We start from the raw sequence: 20,889 nt of genomic DNA on the forward strand, positions 1-20,889 counted from the left end.
ACTTCCAGCCCTGGGAACTTTTGAAAATAGCTTCTCAGCATGAGCCAGGAAATGACCTATGGAGACAGAGAAGTGGTTCACTCTGTTATCTACTCTATAAGTCTTTTGATCCCTTAGCAGCTGCTCCATCCTATTCCACACCCCACCTGCCTCTCCTGTTGTTGTTGTTGTTTTCACTCTCAGACCCTAAATATGCCATGCCACTGAGTACATAAAGGACTTTTTAGGAGCCTCCTCCTTCTGCGTTTTTTCTAGAGACTTTTTTGTACTTTTGCAAATCTCTGGGTTCCCTCAAGCCTGCCTGTACCTTCCTTTCCTGTGTGGGACAGACATGGTTTGTTTTAACGTTAAGGTCGCTTCCTATGTCCCTAACCAGTTAGTTAAAAGTTGCAGCCCTAGTACAATGGTACCTTGGTTCTCAAACACCTTGGTATTCAAACAACTTGGAACCCAAACAGTGTTCCGGTTTGCGAACTTTTTCAGAAACTGAACTTGTTCCAGTTTGAGTGCCCCACTTCCGTTTTGAGGGTTACGCTGAGGTCCATCTGTTTTTGCTATTTATTTTGTGTTGTGTTTTTGCTTTTTCAGCTTTTTTGTTTTGTTTCTGTGACTGTGTGGAACCCAGTTCAGCTGCTGATGGATTGATTGTGTGACTGCAGCACATTGTTTATTGCTTTCATTTTATGGATCAATGGTTTTGTTAGATAGTAAAATTCATGTTCAATTGCTGGTTTAGGGGTTGTTTTTAAAAGTCTGGAACGGATTAATCCGTTTTGCATTACTTTCTATGGGAAAGCGCGTCTTAGTTTTGGAACGCTTTGGTTTTGGAACGGACTTCCGGAATGGATTAAGTTTAAGAATCAAGGTACCTCTGTAAAAGGTTTTGATAAGTGTTCTGCAAATTGTTGGCCACTTTAACAAAGCAGCAAGAACACAGGTTTGCTATTTCATGAATACTAGAAGGTGTTTGGTTTGGACACCAGGAGAAGTGGATCCAGGAGGGATCACCATGCCTGAATGTGTGGTGTTCCTGGGGTACTATTCCCCAGATAACCAGGATGGTAGGAAGGAGGGAGGGAGTGTGGCCACGTGGTATAGAGCTTGCCCTGTATTCAGAAGGTCCCAAGTTCAATCCTAGCCAAACGTATTCTGGATAGGAAATTACTGGAACCAGCACCACTGCCTGAGAAACAGGCACCAGCTAGACAGGACCATAATGGGCAAATAATCTGCCCCAATCACTTCCTGTACTTGTGATATCAAGTGGAATTATACAGAGATAGAGACACCTGTGGGTATCTTTAAAAAAAAAAAGATCATAGCTTTTTTGCTTCAAACCAAGACAAATACACCCACACATCAAAGCAACCTTGTGGAACGAGGACTTCATTATGTAACGGCTGTGACAAACTACAGCTGACCTTAGACTAGTACAGAGATGGGGAAAGTTACGGCTCACCAGATGTTGCTGGACTCCAACTTCCATCAGCCCTAGCCAACACAGCTGATGCCCAGGGATTATGGGAACTGTAGTCCAACAGCAGCTAGAAGGCCATAGGTGCCTTAGCCTTCAAATTGCTGCTTGCTTAAGTCCACTTACGGTGCAATGCTTTCTGTGTCTACTCAGACATACGTGGGCCTAGGATTGCAGCCTTTCATATGGCGGATTTAGATCTGAACCAAGTGCATTGAGCCACTGAGTGCCAACTGCATACCCTCTAACTGTCCCTATTTTCCAGGGACCGTACTGGAATTACGAAAGCCACCCGGCTTCTGATCCGATATTGAAATGTCCCTATTTCCTTTGCCAGTGCTGTCCCAAGCAACAATAAAACAATGAACAGAACAGCATGGTGAAACAATGACTACTGCGATCGACACAAGGTAATATCACCAAGGCAACTATCAGGGGGGGGGAAACAATAAACACCCATAAAAATGGCAAAAGTAGCTTCTTTCGCAAATAGGTTTTATCTTAAACAATAGCAAACACAGTAAATAAAGAGTTCACTTGTAATATATGAGTGGTTCAGCGCTCATTTCTTCTCCTTCCAAAACAGATTTTATCTTGAACAATTGCAAACGCAGTAATAAAGAGTCGACTTTTGAATAGCAGTGGTTCAGTGCTAAGGAAAATTAAAATTAAAAATACGTTGAGAATGCATAATTAAGACATAACTTTGTAGTAAATAATATACAAGAGAAGACAGTATGTAAATGCCTTAAAGCAGGGGTATATCTACAACAGGGATGTCCAACAGGTAGATTGTGATCTACTGGTAGATCACTGGACATTTGTGGTAGATCACTGGTAGATCACCGGCTCTCCCCCAAAGCAGCTCAACATTTTTGCCCCAAAAAAACAGGGCTTTTCTCCTCCCTAAAAGAAGCTCAACAACTTTGACCTGAACCCCTAAAAAAAGGGCCTTCCTCTTCCCTAAAAAAAAACTCAACAACTTCGACCTGAAACCCTAAAAATTAGGATTTCCTGCTCCTTAAAAAACAAACTTTGACCTGAACCCCCCAAAAGGGGGTAGATCACTGCCAGTCTTTAACTCTGTGAGTAGATCTCAGTCTCTTGGGAGTTGGCCACCCCTGATCTACAAGAATAAAGGTGAGACTATAACTAGTCTATTTACACATACACAGTGAATACCCCCAGTCCCACTAATACAAAAAATCTCTGTAGAACAGCCTTTCTCAACCTGTGGGTCCCCAGATTTGTTGAACTACAACTCCCATCACCTCTAGCTAGCAAGGCCAGAGCTCAGGGATGATGGGAGTGGTAGTCCAACAACATCTGGGGACCCATAGGTTGAGAACCGCTGCTGTAGAACCTTACCTATCGCCACCTGCATGTTTCCATCCGGAGGAGCACAGAAGGAGGACGATGTCCTTAAGTTTGTTAAACCTCCTTAGGAAACATGGTCAGGGCTCACAAATTTAAAATCATAGCGGTGAAAAGCCAAGCAATGGCAGCTGTGGCTGTGAGGAAGCATCCTGTTGCATCTCCATGGCTGTGAGGGGAGGCTGGCTCTGAGGGGCAGGCAGGAATAAAGAGGGAATGAAGCAGAGAGCAAGAAGTCTTGATTTTTGTTTTGTTTTTTTAAAAAATGCTTTGTGCATCTGCATCTAATCTTACCCCTTTCTAAAATTTATTTATTGGGGTGTGCATTTCTTTTTGTAAATCTACCAAAGAATAAAATAAAATCGGGATTAAGGGGTTTTTCCTCTTCCTTCTTTCTTTTTGAAATTGTTTTTATTTGATTTTACAAACATAAATTTATAACAATACCAGATCTATATTTGCATAGATTTCTCTGAATTTCGAGACATCTCCCCCCCCCATCCCCTCCATGGGTCCTATTGTCAACATTTTCAACTGCCTATTATTTCATAATCTATATCTTATGTCTATCCATATTGTCCTTACATTAAAAGTGAAATTAAAATCCTGCTAATGTTTTCATTTGCTTACATCGGTCTCCTAAATAAATTATAATTCCCCCCCTTCTTTCTTGAAGTTTTTGTCTTCTTGGTTCCTGAGCTTTCCAGTCAGTTTTGCTATTTCGGTGCAGTCTAACAGCTTGGATTGCCATTTCTCTCTGGTAGGGACTCTTTCTTCTTCCCATCTGTGGGCTAGTAGCATCCGAGCACTGGCGGAGGAATGGGGGGGAGAAGCGCACTGCCCCTGGCACCATCGGGGAGGGGGGTACCATCACAGCTGCCCCCCGTACACACACCACACACACCCCCCACCATGCCGGGCGCCATGCTCCCGCAGACGGCACGCCACACCCCCGGGACGCATGCCACTGCATCTATGCTGCAGTTGTCACATACATAAAAAGTCTTTTCTGCTCCTTTGGGATGTAAAGGTAAAGGTAAAGGGACCCCTGACCATTAGGTCCAGTTGTGATTGACTCTGGGGTTGCGGCGCTCATCTCGCTTTATTGGCCAAGGGAGCCGGCGTACAGCTTCCGGGTCATGTGGCCAGCATGACTAAGCCGCTTCTGGCGAACCAGAGCAGCACACGGAAACGCCGTTTACCTTCCCGCCAGAGCGGTACCTATTTATCTACTTGCACTAGCGTGCTTTCAAACTGCTAGGTTGGCAAGAGCAGGGACTGAGCAACGGGAGCTCACCCCGTCACAGGGATTTGAACTGCCAACCTTCTGATCGGCAAGCCCTAGGCTCTGTGGTTTAGACCACAGTGCCACCCACGTCCCTCATTTGGGATGTAGGTACCTACAATTCCTAATAAAAAAGCTTCTGTTTGGGATTAAGGGGTTTTCTCAGGACAACGGAGGGCATTTGTGCCATGGCCCATTGGGGTGGTGGCACTCACCCTTCTTCGGATAGGAGATGCTCTGCAGGGAAAGGGACAAAAATGGAGAGGGGGTGTCAAGGAGGGTCAGTTGTGGGGGAGTGATAAATGTCCCTATTTTCATCTGAGGAATGTTGGAGGGTATGCAGTTGGTGGGAATCAGAGAGCAGAATGTTGTTGCACTCACAATCTGGGCTTCCTGCAGGATGCCGGTGTGTAGATGGGCTGCTGGCCTGATCCACGCAGGGCTCTGCTTCTGCTATGTCCTTACAGTGGTGCCTCACAAGACGAAATTAATTCGTTCTGCGAGTTTTTTCGTCTTGCGAAGCACGGATTCCCTGGGTATTAATGGTTTTTAAAAAAGGAAACAAACTTGCAAGACGTTTTCATCTTGCGAAGCAAGCCCATAGGGAAATTCGTCTTGCGAAGCAACTCAAAAAATGAAAAACTCTTTCGTCTTGCGAGTTTTTTGTCTTACGAGGCATTCGTCTTGCGAGGTACCACTGTACATTGTCAGAAGGGAGCTTTGCTGCTTATACCTAAAAGCTCATGGAAACATAACCTGCCCCTCTGTCCAATCAAGGCAAAGCGTTCAGATTTAAGCCCAACCAGCTCCCAACAGGGCTTAAATCAGCTTTCGTCCTCCAAGGAGTTTGGCAGAGAGCAGACTAAATATCTCTGCACTATGAGATCTCTTTGCAGCAGTGAGTGCCTGTGTAATTAAATCCACGCCAAGAAAGCTGGGCGAAACTTTTGTGCCTGTCTGAGCCCAAGCGAAGCGAGAGGCTGAGAATTAACACGGCTCAACTGTATTCTCTCCCATCTGAGCTCCCTGCCCACATGGAAAAAAATTGCTGCCGAAAAATAAAGGCTTGGATGTTGCTAAGCAACCTTACAATTCTCCCACTTTATCTTGCAACTGTTCGGTGGCTTCTCTTTTCTTATCGCCCGGGGACCGATTTCTAAAATAAAAATAAAAATCTTTCCACTACCAGGTGCTGAAATTTATTACACCTCCCTGCCCGCCCCCATTCTTAAGTACCAACATGTTCGTCTGAAAATCAGACGCAAAAAATAATCACAGTGTTCTCCTGTATCAGAAGGAGTAGTGCTAGCTAGTTGTCTGACCTTATGCTTCATATTTAGGCATGTTTAGTTATAAGTATTGTGTATAGTTATGCTTTCTTAACTTGCTATCTTATGCACTGGTATCTTTTCTAGAAAAAGAGGTGCCGGAACTCACCATGAACGCCTCCCTTGTTTTCTTAAAATGGCAATGGCGCCCATCTAGGAACATACTCCTCAACATATCTCTGGTGAAAATAGGGACATCCTTTCCATTATTATTCTTATTCTTATTATTATATTTTTGCCCCGCCCATCTGTCTGGGTTGCCCCCAGCCACTCTGTGCAGCTCCCAACATATATAAAAACATAATAAAACATTTTAAAAACATTTACAGAGCTGCTTTCAGATGTCTTCTAAAGGTTGTATAGTTACTTATCGCCTTGCCTAGGGGGCACATAACTCCATACCCTCCAAGATTTCGCCAGTGAAAATAGGGACATCCTAAGGAAAAGCAGGACATTCTGGGATCAAATCAGAAACAGAGATGGCTTCTGTAAGTCCGGGACTGTCCCTGGAAAATGGGGACACTTGGAGGGTCTGCCTGAGAGGTTGCCAGAACTGAGTTCTGGCTGAAAACAAAAGCCATGATGTTTTGTGAAACACTTTTAATGTTGAAAGACAGCTGCTATGAATATAGATTCATATTTTTTAAAGTGGGATAGAAATCTACTAAGTAAATAATAACATAAGAAGAGCCCTATAGGTCCGTCAAGTGAAGCCTTCCAAATGAAGATCTACTGCTCCTATCAGCCCCAGCCAGCCTTTGATGGCTGAGGCTGATGGGATTTGTAGTCCAAGCGATCTGGAAGGTGCTAGGCTGGGGAAGGCTGTTAGGTTTCTGTTATGCCACTGTGCAGTTCTTGGAGTCAGAAGACTCTGTTGACATTCCAGACTATTGGAAGTCTCACGGGAGATGGATGTTGATGTTATTGGTTTCCTGTTTCTTTGTCCTGTTGTTCTCTGTCTCTCACAGACAGCAGATGCATAATCTTTCCTGTCTTGCACAGGTAGAAATAAAGTAGCAATGTAACACATATTTCTGGCTCCTGCTGCTGCTGTCTGGGTACACTGCGAATGGAGAGCGTGCCTGAAGTCTCATTCAAAGGCTTAGGTCGTCAATCACTGTCGGAGGAGAGCCTGGATGGGTTCCAAAGATACGTCGGAGGAGTAGCCATTACAGTTTGGTCGTATGGGGGCTCCGATAGGCTGGCCTAGTCTAGGATCCTGTTTCCCACAGTGGTTTGCCAAGTGCCTGTGGGAAGCCTACAAGATGGCATGAAGGCTGCAGCCCTCTCCTGTTATTTCTTCTCGAAACCTTGTTCAAAAATGTACACTGCCTCTGAAACTGGAGGCTCCGTTTAACCATCATAACCAACAATAACTGATAGGCCTTTACCAACCAGAAATGTGTTTAATCATGCAGCAGTAAGTTCCACAAATCAATCATGTGTTGTCTGAAGAATCATTCCTGAATCTGCTTCCAGTCGACACCATCAGTTCTAGTATCAACAAGTTACTAGATGCAACATGCAGGGTCAAACTTGGTTTTTATTTTTAAAAAGCAGCTGCATGGCAAGGACAATTCGGGTCAGGACTGCTGCAAGGTGGGGAGAAAGATTAAGCCTTGTTCTCCTCCACTGATTCCCTGACGTTACTCAGCCCTGCATATGACTACAGTGGTACTTTGGTTTTCAAACGTCTCCGTTGACAAACATTTCGGTTTTCGAATGCCGTAAACCCGGAAGTAAATGCTTCAGTTTTCGAACATGCCTCGGAATTCGAACATGCCATGCGGCTTCCGCTGAATGCAAAATCCTGAGGCCTAGCTGTTGGCTACTGAGTTTTCGGTTTTCAAACGTTTCAGAACTCGAACAGTTTTCCAGAATGGATTACAGTGGTACCTCGGGTTCCATATGCTTCAGGTTCCATATGCTTCAGGTTACAGACTCTGCTAACCCAGAAATAGTTAAGAACTTTGCTTCAGGATGAGAACAGAAATCGTGCTCCGGTGGTGCGGCAGCAGCAGGAGGCCCCATTAGCTAATGTGGTGCTTCAGGTTAAGAACAGTTTCAGGTTAAGAACGGACCTCTGGAACGAATTAAGTACGTAACCCGAGGTACCACTGTATGTTAAAAAACTGAGGTACCACTGAATTTGCTTCCCCTTCACAATTTATAGCAGCTTACTGGGGTGAGGGGAGGACTGGAGAACAGCCTGAGATGAAAGGGCTAAACACCCCCCCACACCCATTCCCACTCCCCACAGACCCCACAGATTCCTTCCTCCACCTTTCTTGGCGCTGCTGCTATTTGGAAAAATGAAAATAACAACAGAGCTGCCTTCTTGTCGTAAACATGCACTGAGTTCAATGCGATCTGCTCCTTTAACTAAGGAGCAGGTCCTTAGTGTTCCATACTGGACAGAAAATCCCACTGACCAAATATAACAGGGCTTGCTTTCGACTGCAAATTCACCTGTTGAGAGGCTTGGCACCTTGGCAAGTTGCTCCGAAGAGAACTGGCGCCGGCTCCGACGCTAAGCCGTCGAACCATGTGCCGCACCGCAGCCATTATAAACACAAGCGCAATTACTGTCATGTTGACTGCAAGACTTGGCAGGTTTCGCTTTGTATTTATGTCATAATGCTGAAGGCTGTGATGCGCCGCAAATGTGGTGATGCTTAAAGGATTAATGCTGATCCTTTAAGCAACATCTTCCCTTGGCTGAGAAGGCGTTCAAAGGCGATTAGCCCGTTCTATGGAAAGCGTCATTTGTTAAGGATGCTGAGAGTTGTTAGGAGACCCCTCTTTCCAGCATATAGCTCCGTTTCCTAGCAAACAATGTCTCTTCCCAGGGAATTCTGGGAATTGTTGCTCTGTGAGGGGAATGCGGGAGGGGAGGTGTCCCTCCAAACAAGCCACAGCACCCTGAACAAAATACATTTCTCTTTTTGGGAAAAAAAAATCCAAATAATTTTCATTTGGTTTTACAAATTTAAAATTATAATCATACCACAACAAATTCATAATTTAAAGATTCTTCCAAATCTCTGGACTTCCCACCTTTGACTCCAGGGGTTCTGTTGTTACCCCTATTCTACTGCATCTTATTTAAATAATCCAATGTTTTTTTTGGTAACTCTGTTATATCCGTAGTTCTCGTTACATTGCAAGTGTTATTGCAGTCCTGCTAGTGTTTTCAGCTCTTTTCAGTGGCCTTCTAAGTAAGCTATAATTTCCCCCCATTCCTTATTAAAGTTTTGGTCTTCCTGGTTTCTGAGCTTTCTGGTCAGTTTTGCTATTTCGGCATAGTCCAACAATCTTATTTGCCATTCTTCTCTGGTAGGGACTTTCCATCTCTGGGCTAACAACATCCGTGCAGCTGTCGTCGCATACATAAAAAGTCTTTTCTGCTCCCTTGGAATTTCAGCACCTACAATTCCTAATAGAAGCACAATTCCTGGGGTTTTTTTAAAATAAAAGTTCTAAACATTTTTTTCAATTCATTATATATCATTTCCCAAAACGCTTTTATTACCTTACACTTCCACCACATATAATAAAAGGTGCCTTCTTTTTCTTTACATTTCCAGCAGATATTTGTACTTGTCTTATACATTTTTGCTAACTTATTAGGCATTTGGTACCACCGATACATCATTTTCATATACCATATTTTTTGCTCTATAAGACTCACTTTTTCCCTCCTAAAAAGTAAGGGGAAATGTGTGTGCGTCTTATGGAGCGAATGCAGGCTGTGCAGCTATCCCAGAAGCCAGAACAGCAAGAGGGATTGCTGCTTTCGCTGTGCAGTGATCCCTCTTGCTGTTCTGGCTTCTGGGATTCCGAATATTTTTTTTCTTGTTTTCCTCCTCCAAAAACTAGATGCGTCTTATGGTCTGGTGCGTCTTATAGAGCGAAAAATACGGTAATTTTCTTTCAGCGTACAGCATGCCATGAATTTCAAATCAAGATACATTTCTCAATATTCTCGGGGGGGGGGGAGGCATGGTTTCGGCCAGGGAGCGTGAGATACAAATAAAATTTGTTTTTGTATTATTATTATTATTATTATTATTATTATTATTATTATTATGGCTGTTTCAAGTGGTACAATACTACCGATGGAGCCTAACAATGGCTATGAGCTACAAAAGCTACGTAGAACCTTGATGTCTAGAGGCACTTATGCCACTGAATACCAGCTGCTAGGAGGCAACAGCAGGAGAATGTATTTATTTACCTACTTGTGGACCTCCCAGAAGCATCTCTTAAGGCCATGGTAGGAAAAATAATGCTGGACTAAATGGACCTTTGGTCTGATCCAGCCGGGCTCCTCTTATGCTCTCCCATGAGCATGTCTATAGCAGCTGGGCAGACATGGTACTTTATTATTACAAAGGTTGGGTAACTCCCCCTCCTCCCATGGGGTTTGAGACACTCACCCAGGGTGGTCCTTTGGAGAATTGAGATGTGGAGGAGACTGCTGTACCTTTAAGAAATATGGTATACACAGTGGTACCTCGGGTTGCATATGCTTCAGGTTACATACGCTTCAGGTTACAGACTCCACTAACCCAGAAATAGTACCTCGGGTTAAGAACTTTGCTTCAGGATGAGAACAGAAATCGTGCATCAGCAGCACGGCAGCAGTGGGAGGCCCCATTAACTAAAGTGGTGCTTCAGGTTAAGAACAGTTTCAGGTTAAGAACAGACCTCCAGAACGAATTAAGTACTTAACCCGAGGTACCACTGTAAAACCAATTTACACCTTTATTCTGCATGGAGGGAGTTCAGATAGGGAGTGACCTAGCTAAGCCTGGCAGGACAGCTTACTCTATGGCATTAACTCCTTCATGCATCAATTAGACTTAAGCATGCTGGCTATGTGAGGTTGGTTATCCCACATTTCTTATGCTATTATGTTTAAGACTGCTTTTAATTAGATTGCTTGAAGTGAGATGAATGTGTGTGTTTCTTTCTCATGTTTGTCAGCCAGAAAGTTTGTTTTTGGAACATGAGGCTTTTATAACACTTCTCAAGTCCTCATCGTCTGTCTTGGTGCCTCTGTCTTGCAAACATAAGGTTCCATCTACTGCAAATGTTGCTCCCCCTCCCCCTTTGTGCTGGTATGGAGGAAACTTTTGTTTTGCCACTGTTTTTGACAACATTTGCATTAAAATCATCTTTCAGCTTCTAAATAAAGACTCTTCCATTTCTGTGGCTCAGATCCCAACTCTGCTCAAACTAAGGTGATTTTGGTGCTTGTGAGTTTTATTGCTTTCAGTGGGTGTTTCAAACCTTGATGATAATCCTCTACGGGAGACTACTTTTCTGTTTGATCTTAACCAGAAGGTATCTCAGTCGCTTTCTGGACCCATCCTGGATTTGCTGCTATCCAGACTATCTCACTGCTGGATTTTTCCTTTTACCCTCAGGACATCGGTGGCGCTGTGGTCTAAACCACTGAGCATCTTGGGCTTGCCAATCAGAAGGTCAGTGGTTTGAATCCGCGCAATGGAGTGAGCTCCCATTGCTTTGTCCCAGCTCCTGCCAACCTAGCAATTCGAAAGCGTGCCAGCGCAAGTAGATAAATAGGTACCACTGCAGCAGGAAGGTAAACAACATTTTCGTGTGCTCTGGTTTCCGTCATGGTGTCCCGTTGCACCAGAAATGGTTTAATCATGCTGGCCACATGACCCGCAAAGTTGTCTGTGGACAAACGCTGGCTCCCTCGGCCTGAAAGCGAGATGAGCACCGCACCCCATAGTCGCCTTTGACTGGACTTAACTATCCAGGGATCCATTACCTTTTATCCTGCTTCCTGTTTCCCATTAAATTAGGGTCGCCATATTTCAAGAAGTAAAAAATCCGGACACAAAAAGTTGTTGTTTAGCTTTTTGGGGAAAGTTTCGAAACCCAAGACATTTTGACTATTTCCCGAAATTCCCCCCAAACACTGATTCCGTCATTGGAATTCCAGACATGTCCAGGAAAATCTGGACGTATGGCAACCCTACATTAAAGCATCAAATGGAACTAGGATATGATCATGGGGAGCTGACTTATACTGAGTCAGTCCATTAGTCCATCTAGCTCAGTATTTCCTACACAGTGAATAGCAGTGGCTCTCCAAGAAGTCAGGCGCAGTTCTCACCCCAACTTACTGGGAGATGTTGGAGATTGAAAGGGGACCTTTGGCATGCCAAGGAGATGTTTTACCACAAAGCTGTGACCCTTCCCAGTTCCTGTTCAGATAAATGCTAAATATACTTCAGCAATGACAAATATACTTCAGCAATGACAAACCTAGACAGCATCTTAAAAAGCAGAGACATCACCTTGCCAACAAAGGTCCATATAGTTAAAACTATGGTTTTCCCAGTAGTGATGTATGGAAGTGAGAGCTGGACCATAAAGAAGGCTGATCGCCGAAGAATTGATGCTTTTGAATTCTGGTGCTGGAGGAGACTCTTGAGAGTCCCATGGACTGCAAGAAGATCAAACCTATCCATTCTTAAGGAAATCAGCCCTGAGTGCTAACTGGAAGGACAGATCCTGAAGCTGAGGCTCCAATACTTTGGCCACCTCATGAGAAGAGAAGACTCCCTGGAAAAGACCCTGATGTTGGGAAAGATTGAGGGCACAAGGAGAAGGAGACGACAGAGGATGAGATGGACGGACAGTGTTCTCGAAGCTACCAGCATGAGTTTGACCAAGTGGAAGACAGGAGTGCCTGGCGTGCTCTGGTCCATGGGGTCACAAAGAGTCGGACACGACTAAACGACTAAACAACAACATACTTCAGTGAACAGATAACATGGGTTGTTGAAATATCACCTATGGGTTGTTGGCAACAAGTTGTTTTTTTAAACTTATTAATATGGAGGGCAGAAATACCGGCAGGCATTTTGATGCGAACAATATCATGTGGATGATGCAAAGAAAGAAAAAACACTCAGCATTGGGATGTATCTGGAAAACTCACAATATGGACCCATTTGATGTAAGCACCTTGTGTGGATTGGCAATGCAGAAGGAGTCACAAGTCTAGTGATGGAAGATATGTTTGTTTCTTGATCCACACAGGCTGACTCACCCAAAGCTAATCTTCAAGGCAGTGGTGGTTTTCAAACCCCTTTGATCTTCCAAGTTTCGAATCGATCCGAGGTTTTTTAATCCCCCTTAGTACCAATTACAGCTTTGAAGTAAGGATAACTTAACATGTTGTTCGTTCCACTCAGAAAACCACCACAGAGAAAACAGAACTGCTGGCATTACGAATCTTCTGGAAAGAGGAGGTTGTGCCGCAAAAGTGAGCTTGGTCATAGATGGTGAGAGGTAGCGTGGATCAGTGGGGCAGCTGCTTCAGTTTGAAGATGCTGAGGTCAGGGAGTGGCAGTGAGGTATTTGAGGACCTCCAATGTGTGCCACTCGTCACAACTTTTTGTGGTATTGGTCCAACCAGGTGCCATGGGGGGCGTGTCCAGCAGCCTTTATGCTGCAGCGCCAGCCTCTCCCCGGCCTCATTTCTCTTCGTCGTCCTGTGCGAGTCACCCACCCTCCACTCCCTTTGAGTTAGGGCTTAGGTCATTGGCCTTGCTATGGACCTTAGGTTGGTCGCCCCAGTTGCCCGGGGGGCCTGGTAGGAGTTTTTCCATTTGGCATTAGGCTTTTTGGTTTTTTCGCCTACCTCGTAGCAATCGTCACAACTTTTTGTGGTATTGGTGGGTAGGTTAGGCATTGGAATAATGTGTTGTGGTGTGTCGAAGTGCTAGGTGTGGCCATCGCCTATGCCTTCAATTTCTAGGGGTATTCCGTTAAAGGAATCTGGCGGTCGTGTATTCCGTCCGAAGCCTGCTTGGTGGGATCCATGGCACGACCCTCGGTGACATCAGGGGTGAGCCTATAGTTGGATTAGCATCAACAGGTGATGAACCCCTGGTGAATAAACCCACTTGTTTCGCGATCCAATGCCTAAGCCAATACCTTTTCATTGCTGTAATCAATAAAGTTGTGGCCTTTTCTAGCCCATTAACCTTATATCACGTGTCCCTGTGTCTTTATTTTACTTCGCGGGGGTCGGGTCCTCGAACCACAACTCAAAAAACGAAAAACTCTTTCGTTTTGTGAGTTTTTCGTCTTTCGAGGCATTCGTCTTGCGAGGTACCACTGTATGCTGGTCTGAACCAGCAAGGATCTTCTTAGGTTCTTAACTCCCACCATGGCTAACAGTGGGTGTGATGGGAGTTGTAGTCCAACAACTTCTCTGGAGGCATTATGTTGCCAACCGTTGCCTCAGAGCACCTCAGAGATATTTGTATGCTGCTTTCTCTATGTCCTGTCATGATTTGGAATACCTGCTAAAGAAGGGGTGGGAAACATTTTTTTTTTTCAATTGAAGGGGTGCATCCCCTCATGGGAAATCTTCCAGGAGCTGCACATTAGTGATGGGTGGAGCCAGAGGCAGGACAACTCTTTCCCAGCAGCAGATGTTGCCCACTTTGACGTAGGGCAGAAGGAAGGGAGCCCCAACAGTAGGCAGGCCACAGTTTAGGAACCACTATTCTATGGAATACCTGTTCCTAGTGGCATAGCGTGGGTTGCCAGTGCCCCAGGCCACACGGGGGGGGGGAGGGAAACGAACGGAATATGCATGCACATTCAACTGCCTAACAGCGTCTGCATCACCCAGATCACAGCCACAGAGATAAGAAAAGAAGAGGCATTCCATTGTCTGCAGAGGTCACTTCCTGGTTCACTTAGAGAAGCCGTTTTCAACAGAGCCCAGAGATGGAAGCACAGAGCTGTGTTGGAGAGGCACCGGGTGCCAAAATTTTGCACCCCTAGCAATTTTGCAGCTCAGGTCAGGCTTTCTTAAAATGTTAGAAGTAAATTTTGAAGTGCAAGAGCTCATCATGACTGCGCCTATAACCTAGGTGCCGGGAACTTTTGGCCCTCCAGAAGATGCTGAACTACAACTCAAGCAAGCAAGGCCAATGCCCAGAGCTTTTGGGAGTTGTAGTTCAGTAACCTATGGAGCCCCAAAGGTGCCCCACACCTGCCATAACCCCATAATAGTTTTGTTGGAAGGGGTGTGATCAGATCTGTTCTTACTTTCGTCTTTTATGGGGATGTACAACGGTACAGAGGGACCTGGGAACACAAATGCCGATTATTGCCAGGAATTTATCCACATTAGACCAGAGATAATGTTCAAAGTTATGTCCCTTCAGCATTTTGAACCTGTTGGCCATGGCTCTCTGCATAATGACCTTCTTAAGCAATCATATATAGTGAAATGGTGTGCCTGTGTGTGTGTGTAGCACGTAATTGGAAGTCTCCAAAGCAACCATCTGCATAGCAAAGGATTAATAAACCTTGGGCGATTATGATCATGTGCAAACTTATTCAACAAGTGCAGCAAGCAAGGAATTCTTGTTTTAAAAATGACAACAACAACAATCTTTATTACGGTCCAGAGACCAACAAAACATTACAAATCAATACAGAGTTCATACAGCCTACCTTCAGGTTAATCAAGCACTTTGTTTGGAATATAGGGGTCATTTGTTCTTGCAACCACCGATAGAAACTTTGCCACTGCCAAAGTTCTAGCTTTTGTCCGGTCTTCCAGTAGGAACCTGACATAGTGAGCCTCTGACTTTCCCGGGAAAGGCACCAGCAAGGGTAGTATCAATTCAGCGCTGGCCTGCTCATACTTCGCACAATGTAACAAAATATGATTTATGGAATCGATGTCTTGAGCACACGAGCAAAGTCTGTCCTGGTAGGGAACTCCTCTCAACCTACCATACAGCACTACAGAGGGGAAGACATTCAGTCTGGCCTTGGTAAAAAGCCTTCGATAGTTAGGTACTGTCAGGTTTTTGATGTAAGATGTTAACTCAAAGTTTTAAAAATGACTATTACGATACTATCGTTTCCGTTTATTTATTATGTTGGGAGTCTTTCATATGCCACTTGAGTCCAGGTGCCTATGGAGGTTTCTGGTATGAAATATGCATGGCTTGATAAAAATGCTGTGGGTGCCACGGCCATCAGAAAAAGGGGTGCAACTCTACACCAGGGAGTACTGTCACAAAAAAGGACTTGGTGGGGAACCTTTGGCTCTCCATATGGTTTTGCACTGCTTCTCCCATCTTCCCTCACCATTAGATACACTAGTTGGAGGTGACCAGGGTGTTGGAAGCCGGATGGCTATAGTAGGGTTACCAGACATCCCCATTTCCTGGGGACAGTCCCTGGATTTGCGAATAAGTCCCCAAACAAATTTTATCCCCTGAATGCATTGTGGCTCTTTAAAGACTTCACAAATTTGTGTAACCAAAACTCAACATAATCCTTAAAAAAAAAAAAAAAATCTGCTAAGTGCATTGTAGTTCACAAAAGCTCAGCCTTTAAAGGTTCAGCCTTTAGAGACAGGTGTGTGGAACCTATCTTCCCCTCCCCCACAGGTGAACTCTTGACAGGTGAGCAGAACTACCGTACCCACCTCTTGAACACCTGACCTCAGCTGATCGCAGTGATGGAGCTTTAAGCTCTGGCGGTGAGGCGGAAAGCAGGCGGGGGTGTGGCTGATGCGTGTCCCGGGGGCATGGCACCCAGCGCACGGGGGCGGGGAGCCACAATGGCACCCCACCGGGATAGTGCCGCTGGGGGCGGTGCACTCTCCCCGCACCCCTGTTCCTCCGCAGTGGCTGATCAGCTGTGTCTGCAAATCTGTTTTTGGCCCTACAGTCTTTACCTGTGCCACACCCTACATCATAAAGGGCACCAGGTGTAAAGCAGGGTGTGCCTTGGCCAAAATGGCCTGGTCAGCCAAATGGGGGAGATGCCTGAAAAGCCTAATCAGATGTCAGAGGTTCCCCACTCCTGCTTTAAGGACATTTGCCGTAGTGCGAGATCAACATGGCTATTCCTCAGGGAGAAGTTTAGAGAGGTTATCTGATGAATTTTCCTTTTACTTCATACCACAGAGAAAAACCTATATCTGAAATCCTTTGCCCTTCATCCATTTGGAACACAGTGGATGTTACCAGCTTAGAAGAAATCAGCTTGACACATGCCCAAGAGTTTTTACTCTGACCTCCTCACGATAGCACTTTATTCTCCTTTCGCTATTGCATATTCATGACGCTTGCGATAATAGCAGATGCCACATTCCTCCCTCACGAAGGGAGTTGTGACAGCCTCCTGAGATGCTGGGAAACTAAAATTAGAACCGTTAAGTATCATCTAGAGAGAAGCACATGTAGATCACTTTTCCCTCTCCTTAAGAGACATAGGAGCAGGGCAGCACAAATGTTCTTACCCTAAAAAAAAAAATTAAAAATACACCCTTCACAGAGCTATGAGTCAGAACTCTCAGGTGATCACATGTAATAATTGCAGAGACCTTGGGGATATATCCAATTATTGGCGACAATTTATTAAGTTTGCATTAAACAAGATTCCTGATGAGCTAATCTTCCACCCCACGAGCACACAAAGGAGGCAAGGAACTCTTTTGTTCTTCAATCATTGGTTTAGACATATTGTTAAGGAGGAGTGGAAAGGGAAGTGTTCGATCAAAGAAAAAATGACAACCCCCCGCTTTTGTTTTGGCAGGCTGTGTCCTAACATAACTATTATTTTTTTATAAGATACAATCTCACACACAAAAATTTAGAACTAGATTGGAGGACTTGTGGCCCTCCAGATGTTGTTGGACTGCCATGAGCCCCAGCCAGCATGGTCAAAGGTTTGGGATGATGGGAGTTGTAGTGCAACAACAGCTTGAGGGCTGCAGGTTCCTCATCCCCAGTCTAGAACAATGTTCCACAAGGTTTTGATGACTGAAGCATATCTTCTCTCCCCCATGCCCAGGAATTAGAAAGATACTCTCTAGAACAATGGTTCCAAAAATCTGCCCCTTCCCATGAACTACGTGAAAAATGTTGAGGGCTTTGATTCTTCTCTTTGTCTGTTGTAGAAGCTATAATTCACGGCACTAGGTGTCGTATAATTTTTATTTGCATTGCTTCTTTTATTTCTGATGCAGTATTTTACTGTATTGCACAATGTGAACTCCATAGAATTCATAGAATGTCCCACGTTTTTTCATAGTACAACAAAACAACAGCGTTATGTTGACTGCAAGGGAAGTGTTGCTGTCTTACCCAACTAGAATAACAGAATCATAGAGTTGGAAGGACCCTGAGGGTCATCTAGTGGTTGTAGTTTTACTAACAATATTGCAACATTAATACCTGTGACACCAGTAATTACTGGTGTGAAAATACTGTGTTGTATTCCTCTAGCTTCTAACCAGGAACACTCCTTAACTGCACTAACAAAGTAGTCAAAGCATTTACATTTTCCATCTTTTATCTGGGAGTATGTTCTGACACAAAAATATCAAAATAGCTTGATTACAGATTTTTAGATATAGAAAAGGAACTAAGAGAGAACAAGCTTATACACTGCATACAGGAATCAACAGCATCTATCTAGTCTCAAAAGAAGTACGAGGCAAAAATAAAAGCATTTTTAATAAACAGGGCAAGCATGCAATGAAAACTTAGGGTACATGGTAGTACAGTGGTGCCTCGCAAGACGAAATTAATTCGTTCTGCAAGTTTTTTCTTCTTGTGAGTTTTTCGTCTTGCGAAGCACGGTTTCCCATAGGAATGCATTGAAAATCAATTAATGCGTTCCTATGGAGACCGCTTGCCAGGCTGGCGGTGCGGAGAAGGGCTTTTCTCCCCACCGCAAGCCTTCAGGACAGGTACGGGAACAGAGGGGAAGGCGCGCAGCGCTTCTCCTCTGTTCCCGGGGCTTGCAGTGGGAGGAGGGTTTTTCCTCCCCACGCTAACATTCAGAACAGCATTCTGAAAGTTGGCGGTGGGAAGGAAAACCCTCCTCCCACCGCAAGTCTTCAGGACAGCCATCCGAAGGCTGGCGCGGGGAGAAGGTCTCTCCGCCCCACTGCCAGCCTTCGGAGCAGCCATCCCAAGGCTGGCGGCCGGAGCAGGTCTCTCCGCTCCACCGCCAGCCTTCGGAGCAGCCTTCCGAAGGCTGGCGGCAGGAGGAGGTCTCTCCGCCCCACCCCCAGCCTTCCGAGCAGCCTTCCGAAGGCTGGCGGCGGGAAGAGGTCTCTCCGCCCCACCGCCAGCCTTCGGAGGAGCCTTTCGAAGGCTGCCGGTGGGAGGAGGTCTCTCCGCCCCACCGCCAGCCTTTGGAGGAGGTCCGAGGACAGTGGGGAAGACGCGCTGCGCTTCCCTGCTGTCCCAGAGATTTCCCTATGGGCTTTCGTCTTGTGAAGGAAGCCCATAGGGAAATTCGTTTTGCGAAGCACCTCCAAAACGGAAAACCCTTTCGTTTAGCGGGTTTTCCGTCTTGCGAGGCGTTCGTCTTGCGGGGCACAACTGTACACAGGTTTTTCCTCCCAGGGCAAATAGCATCTCCAGGGAGGAGGGTTAATCCCATGCCACAGTCCCTAATGCATAACCCCTCTCCCCAACAACTGCTATTTAAAATATGTATCAGTAAGATGGAAATGCAACCATGTGTTTCTCGTCTTGTCTTCCTTGGCAATCAATCTCTGATGAAAATGGAGCATTTCTGTCTGCATTAAAATAGTAACAGCTTTTTGTTTGTTCTTCAGCAGTGTGGCTTTTACTAGAACCTTACCAAGGGTATAGTGTGCTCTCTCAATATATACATTCTTTTATTTAGTTAAGAAATTTGTATCTCACCTTTCAGAAATATTTCCTCACATATGTACTGGCCTTGTGAATCAGGCTGAAGCTACAATCTTAAACACACATTTACTCAGTGCTTTTTTTTCTTTAAAAAATGTTTAGGGGTACTCTAATTTTGACTCAAGAAAATCACCATTTTGTAGTTCAAATCGGGGAAAATAAATACAGTAAATGGACAAAAGTACAAAGATTCACAAAATGTTTAGGTGTACCCCCTGCGTACTCCCAGAAAAAAGCACTGCATTTACTAACAAATAAGCTCCACTGTAGGCAGTATGACATCCTTAAACTGAGTTGTCAAGGAAGCAGGGGTCAAGAGATGCAAGTAACCCTGGTCCCTCTTCAAAACTGATCCTGATGTTAGTTTGTATAGATCAGAACTTAAGAAGAATATCAACAGGCTGCAATGTGTTCAGAGAAGGGCAACCATGATGATAAAAGGGTCTGGAAACCAGGCCTTATAAGAAAGAAGGCTTTATGAAGGAGCTGGATATGTTTAGCCTGGAAAAGATGAGACTGAGAGGAGAAACGATAGCCATTTTCAAATATCTAAAAGGCTGTCACATGTAGGATAGAGAAAGCTTGTTTTCTTCTGCTTCAGAGACCAGGACCCAAACCAACGGATTAAAGTTATAAGAAAAGAGATTCTGATTAAATATCAGGAAGAACTTTCTGACAATAAGAGCTGTTCAACAATTGAACAGATTCCCATGAGAGATGGTGTACTCTCCTTTCTTGGAGGTTTTTAAGTAGAAGTTGGACGGCTGTTGAGATTCCTGCAGGGCAGAGGGTTGGACTATAACCCTCCGGGGGGGGGGGGGGCTCCAGCTCTTGATGATTTTATGATCTATGATTCTAAGACTGGTGAACTAAAAGTCAAGAGCCCAGGATATTAACTGAGAAACAGAAATAAGATATATGTATTTCTCTTTAAGCTTAAAGAGCGGATCACCCTCTCTTTCCTTCGGATGCTGTGGCTAATATGTATGTATACTTAAAAATTTAACCACCCCCTGGTTCTAGGGATGAAAGGAACCATGTTAAAATTGAAAATCAGTATTGGTGTTAAAACTGAAACTCAGCATCAATACCATTGGATGTAAAGTTAAAGTAGGTACTTACCAAAATCCATGATATTTTTTGGTCCGTGTTGTTCATGATTCAGATTCAAAGAAAAATTAGACATGGGTCAAAACTGGCAAACATGTTTAAATACATTTCACTTGTGTGCATTCAGCTTTAGGAGCATGGCAAAAAAAATTTAAAAAATTAAAAGGAGGTGCAAAGGGGGCAGAATTATGGGGGAAATGACTTTGACAATCCTGCCTGCCATTGAACCCCAAGGGTTTTGACTATACACAATTTTGGCTTTAGGCACAATCCCTGGAATGTAACCCCCATACAAGTTGTGGGCTTACTATATATATAAAAATCTCCAACCCAAAGTAAAGATTCCCCGCCCAGCCACCTGAGGCACCAAGACTGGCACAACCACAAAAGGTTATGCAAGGTCTGATTGTACAGGCTACGTTCATGAAAGTGCTTTGCACTTTACATCCATAGAACCACAACAACTTAGCAAATGAAATACTAAAAGAGCCATAAAGAGTCATATACCTCCTTTTGCTCCTCAATGTAGCCAAAAGGATGATGAAGTAGTAGGAGACT

General features: G+C 44.6%; 1 long non-coding RNA gene across 1 annotated transcript; it reads left to right on the forward strand.

Moving 5' to 3' along the window:
- The first annotated feature begins 16,204 nt into the window (after positions 1–16,204).
- Positions 16,205–20,722, forward strand: LOC309331303. Its single transcript, XR_014151799.1, has 2 exons — positions 16,205–18,061; positions 18,896–20,722. It is a non-coding gene; the product is annotated as an uncharacterized lncRNA (long non-coding RNA).
- The last annotated feature ends 167 nt before the right edge of the window (positions 20,723–20,889 follow it).

This window comes from Podarcis erhardii (assembly GCF_964252035.2).
Source record: "Podarcis erhardii genome assembly, chromosome: 16".
In the NCBI taxonomy this organism is placed as follows: Eukaryota; Metazoa; Chordata; class Lepidosauria; order Squamata; family Lacertidae; genus Podarcis; species Podarcis erhardii.